This window comes from Camelus dromedarius, chromosome 21, assembly GCF_036321535.1.
Source record: "Camelus dromedarius isolate mCamDro1 chromosome 21, mCamDro1.pat, whole genome shotgun sequence".
In the NCBI taxonomy this organism is placed as follows: domain Eukaryota; kingdom Metazoa; phylum Chordata; class Mammalia; order Artiodactyla; family Camelidae; genus Camelus; species Camelus dromedarius.
Window position 1 is genome coordinate 34,179,429 of NC_087456.1, and position 7,922 is coordinate 34,187,350.

The window sequence follows — 7,922 nt, forward strand, 5'->3', positions numbered from 1 at the left end:
ATGTTTTTACAATTGCCCCAGTATTGCAGAATGCCAGTTACAAATAAAATTCATCAAAAATGTCTTTAGTCTCTGCCCAACTGTACTCAGATATCTAGCATTTTTGGAAGGAAACAAAAAGCACACAGGAAAAAACATAACATCTATAGATACGTATTTCTAAAAGATGAAAACACTAAAAGGAGAATATCACCAGATGAGGTACTAAAGAATGGACTATGTATCCGGCACATTAAACAGGTACTAGAGAGGAGAGTCTTGTTATAGCTTGAGTCTGCAAAGTGAAACACCAGAGGGGGAAATGATTATATGCAAGATGACAAAGCTGGAAAGAAAAGAAGAAAAAAACAGTAAAGATTCAGTCTAGGGAAGTAACCAGAACAATGAGAACACAAAGTATTTTTTTAATTTTAGTGGAAGGTCATAGGTTTTTAAGCTAAAAAATGAGACTAATATGCATAGATAAGGACTAATTTCCTTCCATGCAAATGTGAGAATATTTCTGAATAAATCTCAGACTTCTTCTTTAAATTAAAGAATAATGAACATATCCTACACACATCCAATTCTCTTGAGGGGAAAAGTGGCCTTATTCTCACATGAAAGTGTAAGTGGTAAGTAATACATGCTAAGTCTAGTATGAATAAAGCACTTCAGGTTTATACTAATGCCTTAGGAGGAATCAGTCTATTAAACCCATCAAGAAAAACTAAGCTCAAGGACTTTTATTCACTATGAAACCTACGGAATAAAAATAAAATGGTTTAGAATCACTCTTAAAAGTACTCTTGCCAGAAAGAGAAAGGAAAATACCATATGATTATCACTTACCTGTGGAATCTTAAAAACAGACACAAACTAACTTATTTACAAAACAGAAACAGACTCACAGACATAGAGAACAAACCTATAGGGGGAAGGGGAGAGGGAAGACATAAACGGAAACGTCAGGTATCTTCATTGTGGTTGTGGTTTCATAGGTTAGGTGTATACGTCTATCAAAACTCGTCAAATTATACATCTCAAATATGTGTAGTTTACCACACAGAAATTACACCACAATAAAGTTGTTTAAAAATAAATTTTAAAGTTTTAAAATTTTTTTAAAAATTCAAAAGACCAGCAAGAAATTTTTTAACTATAGAGTACTATTTTTGTGCTTAAATGAAACATAAGGCTGTGAGGTGGCTCTGAAGAGTTAGAGGAACAGTAGACTCTATTTAACAGTGGTCTTCATAAAGAATATTTTCTTATGATTTGAATTCTGTAAATAACAGTGATTTGTGTGCGCTATGTATTGTCAGCATCCTGAAGGCTGCAGTGAGGACATCCACTATCCCTGCAGTCCCATCACAGAACCTGGGAGACATTGAAATTTAAAACGTAGACACAATGTAAAAGTGTAAAGAACTCGTTAGCTGCAGAAATAATATAAATTATCTACAGAAGTTTTATTTGGAGATACGAAGTTCATATTTTTGGCTATCCCCGTTCAGTCGAGATGACCAGAACAGGCTCAGAGAAGCCGAACTAGAATTTGATTTGATTTGAACTGACAAAATGTAAACCAGATTATGTTGCTAATGCCTCTTATTTCCCTTTCATTTTTCTAAAAATCAATTTTAACGTGCACATAAGGCAAAATGCACCTATTTTAATGATCAAAAGATTTTGACGACTTTAGAGAAATTCACTTATGTAGCACCACCACCACAATCAAATATATAGAACAGTTTCATCACCCCCAAAATGCCCTTGTGCCCATCCAGGCCCATACTCCCCACCCTCCGGTAGCCCCTGATCTGTTTCCTGTTACTGTGCATCAGATTTGGCTCTTCTAAGATTTCACTGAAATGTCATCATATAGTACTCTCGTGTAAGGCTTCTCTGGCTCGGCACAATTGTTTCGAGATCTATCCATGTCGTTGCATGTGCAAGGAGTTCATGTGTGTTCATCACGGAGTAGTTCCCCACCGTATGGATAGACCACAGTTTGTTCCTGTACTACAAATGCTGATAGATCTTTAGATTGTTTGTAGTTTTTGTCTATTATAAATAAGGTTATTATCAACATCCACATGTATGTCTTCGTGTGGATTTATGTCTTCTTTTGGGCAAAAATCTAGGGGTAAGGCTGCTGGGTTCTATGGTTCAGTGTATGTTTAACTTTATAAGAAACGACCGAACTGTTCCCCAAAGTGCTGCTTCCGTTTTATATCCCCATCAGCAACATATAAGGGTTGAAGTTGCTCTGCGTTCTTACCAATACTTAGTCCTGTCATTCTTTCTAATTTTCTCTGTTCTTTTTTTTTTTTAATTAAAAAAGATTCTGGAGGCGCAGAATTCGGTTTGCTTGTTTATTTTTAGGGGAGGTAGTGGGGATTGAACCCTCAACCTCATGCATGCTAAGCATATGCCCTACCGCTTCAGCTCTACTGTCCCTCTGACTTTCTCCATTCTCATGAGTGTACAGCAATATCTTCCTGTGGTTTTACTTTGCATTTCCCTAATCACTAATGATGTTGATATATTTTTGTATGTGTTTTGCCTATTAATATATCTTGTGAAGTAGCTATTCAAGTTTTTTTCCCCCGTTTAATTAGGTAGTCTGTCTCCTCATTGAGTTGCAATCGTTTTTTAATATATTCTGGATACAACAACTTGGTCAGGTGGGCATTTTGTGAATATTTTCTCAGTACGTGGCTTTTCTTCTCCTTTTTTTCACATTGTCTTTTGAAGAGCATAAAATTTAATTTTATTAAAATCTAATTTACCAAAAAGAGTAACTTTAAGCGAGTATTTCACAAACATGAAATTAAAAAATGAAACTGAGAATGTAATATTTTAAGGAGCTGCTGTAAAATTTCTATAAAAAGTATACTACAGAGGTTGATAGAAGAACCACCAGGTGTTGATTTTTAAATTTTGATGTTTGGTATTTGCAGTTATTCTGTAATAAAAATAGATTCCTGTTAGAGTTATGTAATTATTTTAAATTAAATGGAAATAATACAGCTAAGAGGTCTATGTTCAGCATCTGAAAACCTCAGAAAAGCATATCTTCCATGTGCTCTCTCCCCAAGTCTCTATCGCATGGCAGCTTCAGATTGGTTAGACCCTAACACGGTGGCAGGTCCTTAGAGAGAATATCGAACCATAGCAAAACTCTGCCAGGGGAGTCAATCCCTCGCTTGACAAATCTCAAGCCTCTGGTTTATTGCTTTGCACATTTTCTTCACTGAACCTTGTCTCTCCACATTGACAAATCTAATAGACTTCTAGGTCAGTTCCACTGTATCTGAACTCTAGACAGATGCTTTCTGAAATTCTGGAAATAAATCCATTTGTCTCCCATGTGCTCTTCCAATCCAGACTCAAGAGGGAAGTAGCTGTGTGTTAGAAGCCATGCATGCTTGAGTACCAGTTTGGGACACAGGAATAGTTGCCTTTTCAACATTACCTATGTGTCTACACAGCATTTCGTTTTCAGTCCATTTAGACTAAAGGCCACAAAGTATTCAAATCCCTTTTCAAAGCTACATTCCTCCATCATCCCTTTATAAAATGGCCATCTCTTGTCTGAGCCCACATGCCCCTACTTTGGACATCTTTCTTAAATGAAGCAAGAAGTGCCTAACCCACATCATTCTGGTTTTTATTATTACTATTTTTTTGCAATGATTTCCTTGAAAGATTTAAGGATCAACAGCATTCTTAGTTTCCAGGAGATGACAGATGACAGTTTTATCAAACACAATATTATGGCAAGACACAGCCTGATGGTGCCCAGGCCCGCTTACAAATACAACTTTCCTGCAGAGAGTTTTGTGGATCAGGACTAGCAATACTTGCAAATGTGGAACACGTGCTCAACAAAATTCAAAACACCTAACAGAACATTGTGCCTTTTGTTTAACTTTGAGGCACAATGATCAGAATTTATTTTCATTTATCTCTGGAATTCTTCAAGTGGTTACTGCCCTGGTTATTCCCCCCAATTTTACTGTTTCTTCTGGACCTTTTGGGTTTTGTTTTCATTTTCCCTGAGGTATAATTTACCTACAATAAAGCCTACACTTTTTACCTGATGGTTCAAGGAGTTTTGACAAATGAATACAGTTCCATAATCACCAGCTAATCAAGCTATGGACAGTCCGTTCACCCTGAGAGGCTCTCTCTTGGCCCTTTGCAGACAACTGACTCCTTCCAACACCAACACCTGGGGACCACTAATCTGTCTTCTGTGCCCAGTTTTGCCTTTTCTGCAATGGATAGCCACAAAATGGGAATAACCCAAGTGTCCATCAACTGTTGAGTCAATAGACCTTTGTTTTTACTGGCCAAATTCTGTTAGTCATATGTTTCACTCCTATAGTTAAAACCACTGAAACTTACTGTTCAGTGTCCAATATTATTATATTGTCATCAACATATATTTGAGATCTGCATTAAGTACAAATCACTGCTCATCAGTTTATGACCTGAATTCAGATAGCACATGGCAACATCGTAAAAGTATCAATACACATGAAAGAGAACTCTCGTTAGCTCCTTTTCAAAGAGCTGTCAGCATTGCAAACAAGATGCAATAAAGCCCCAGTCTGGATGTTGAAACCAAGCCTAATGTGATAGGACTAAGAGGTAGGATCTCTGGAAGTCACTGTGGTCACATGAGGCCATCAGGGTGGCTGCTATGGATGGGGTTGGGGTTCTCATAAGAATAACAATAGGGAGAAAAGCAAGATGGTGGAGTAGAAGGACGCTGGTAGCTCACCCTCTCCCACAAATACACCAAAACTCACATCTTTGGACCCATCCAGCCAACCAGAGCTCCTGCCAACACCGACAGAATATCACCCTCTTCGAAAGACAAAGATGCCAAGAATCTGGCAGGAAAAAAGGAAAAAAGAAATAAGAAAAAGCAAAACAGTGTGGGACCCATCCTGCGGGGAGGCAGCGGCAAAGGAGGACTGGCGCTCGTTCGCTGGGTCTCCCCCCTCCAACGGAGAGGCCAGCGGGATGGAGAGGGAGCCTCTGAGGCTCCGATCTGCCCCAAGCATCCCTTGACCAACAGAACTGAGTTAAACAGGCACAAAGGGTCCCCGTGACACCCAGCCCGAGACACAAGCCAGCAGCTGGGGTCGGGACAGGCCGCACAAGCTGGGTGGAGGACGGGGGTGGCTGCACTGAGGCGGCCCCGGGGGATGGCAGGGGGTTGCGGTCCGTGGCTGGGAGGGGACACAGAGCAGGACAACCTTGGTCCCCCATAAACTGCGAAAAAAGCAAAGCAACACGGCTGGTGTGCCCTGGGGGGAGGGGTGCCGTAGCCTATGTCTCCTCAGACCCACGCCACCATTGCTGGCGCTTCTCCCGAGAAGAGAGGAGGGGCGCAGCCACAGCCGCCACCTCCTCCTGTGTGCAGCTGCCTGCGGGGGTGGGGGGGGGGTGCTGAGACCTGAATCCGCGCCCGGGGGCTCTGCAACCTCCTGGGCAGGACTGAGACTTCTTTACAGCTGGAGGCAGATAGGATCTTTCTGCCCTGGCACCTCGGAGAACTCCTGCTGCCAAGACAAACAAGGAGCTGAGATTTGGCCCGGAGCAGGGGCGGGGCCCTTCCTCGGTGTTCCCTGAGCCCACCTTCGGAACGCCGACCCGAGGCGGAGCGGGCAGCTGCACAGAGCAGCGGAGCTACTGGCGCCAGGAAAGGGCAGGTGACAACCTGCTTTCCTAGCAGGAACGCAGCACCTGACCACGGTGCTGGGGGTGGGGCGTGATCCGCCCACCTGCCTCCCCCGAGCGCAGCATCTGACTGCAGCATCAGGAGGGGGAGTGACCTGCCTGCCCACCAGATAAGAGCCTAGCACCTGACCCAGTGTTGGGAGGAGGTGCGATCTGTTAGCCTACAGCCACTGGGAGAGCACACAACAGGGTGCCAATGGAGGGCCTCTGGAAACAGCAAGCTGAGTTTGAGAAACAGGGCAAAGACACAAAGACCTCTCAATAAAATCATTAAGAGCACAGTGTCTCCAGGAGAACTAGATAACTCATACTCCTTAAGCCACAGTGCCAGAGAGATATGAGCAGCATGAAGAAGCAGAGGAACCATTTCCAATTAAAAGATCAAGAGAAATCCCCTGAAAGCACGATCAAGGAAATAGACATTGATGGCCTACTAGATCAAGATTTCAAAAAAGGAGTGATCAAAGTACTGAAGGATCTAAAACAGATAGTGTTTAGAGATATAAAATATGTCAAAAATGAAATAGAAGCTATAAAGAAGAACCAAGTAGAATTAGTAAGCTCAATTGCTGAGATGAGAGCTGACCTAAAGGCTGTGCAAAGCAGACTAGAAAATGCAGAGGAACGAATAAGTGACCTAGAAGACAGGACGACAGAGAGCACCCAATCAGAACAGCTGAAAGAAAAACAAATAAAAAACAATGAAAACAATAGAAGGGACCTATGGGATAATATAAAGTGTGCCAACCTATGCATAATAGGTGTTCCAGAAGGGTAACAAAGGGAACTGAAAAGGCATTTGAAGAAATCATGACTGAAAACTTCCCAAACCTAAAGGAATCAGATATCCAAGTACAGGAAGTTCAGAGGGTCCCCAAAACAGGAAGAACCCAAACAGACCCACACCAAGACATATTATAATCAAGATGGCCAGAATCAAGGATAAAGAAATGATCCTAAAGGCAGCAAGAGGAAAACAAGGAGTGAGTTACAAGGGAAACCCATAAGGATTTCAGCTGGTTTCTCTACACAAACACTACAGGCCAGAAGGGAGTGGCAAGATATATTCAAAGTCCTGAATGAAAAAAAGAGGCAGCCTAGGATACTCTATCCAGCAAGGCTATCCTTTAGGATAGAAGGAGAGATAAAGAACTTCACAGACAAGCAAAAACTAAAACAGTTTAGCAACACTAAACCCATGCTAAAAGAAATATTGACAGGTCTACTCAAAATTGAAAAGAAGCAGGATGCTATAAAAATGAGAAACTCATAACTGGAAAGGTGATAACTGCCATGAATTACAAAAAGAATAATCACAAAATTGTAAAAGAAGACATTTAAATCATTAAGAGTGGGAGAGGGAAGCAAGGAAAGCCATTGTGGAACACAGTACGGAGATTCCTCAAAAGACTAGGAATAGACTTACCATATGACCCAGGAATCTCGCTCCTGGGCCTAAATCCAGAAGGAACCCTACTTCAAAGTGACACTTGCACCGCAAAGTTCATAGTAGCACTATTTACAATAAGCAAGACATAGAAACAGCTTAAATGTCCATCAACAGATGACTGGATAATGAAGAAGTGGTATCTTTATACAATGGAATGCTATTCAGCCTTAAAAACCGACAACATAACGCCATTTGCAGCAACGGGATGTCCCTGGAGAATGTCATTCTAAGTGAAATAAGCCAGAAGGAGAAAGAAAAATACCATATGAGGTTGCTCATATGAGGAATCTAAAAACAAAACAAAACATAAATACAAAATAGAAACAGACTCATAGACGTAGAATACAAACTTGTGGTTGCCAAGGCGGGGAGGGTGGGAAGGGACAGACTGGGATTTTGAAATGTAGAATAGATAAACAGGATTATATTGTATAGCACAGGGAAATATAAACAAGATCTTGTGGAGGCTCATAGTGAAAAAAAATGTGACAATGAATATATGTATGTTCATATAGAACTGAAAAATTGTGCTCTACACTAGAATTTTATTACTCAAGAAATAAAATCTAACAAATATAAAAAAAAAAAAAAAAGAATAACAATAGCGCTTGCTTCCTCTTGCTTCCATTTGTGCCTTTGATAGCATGCTCTCTCTGAGAATGGGTAGAATTTTCTCCGTTGCTTCGTAGCTTCTGGCAGTGGCCATCCAAACTTGGTTTTGCTTGCAGCTGCG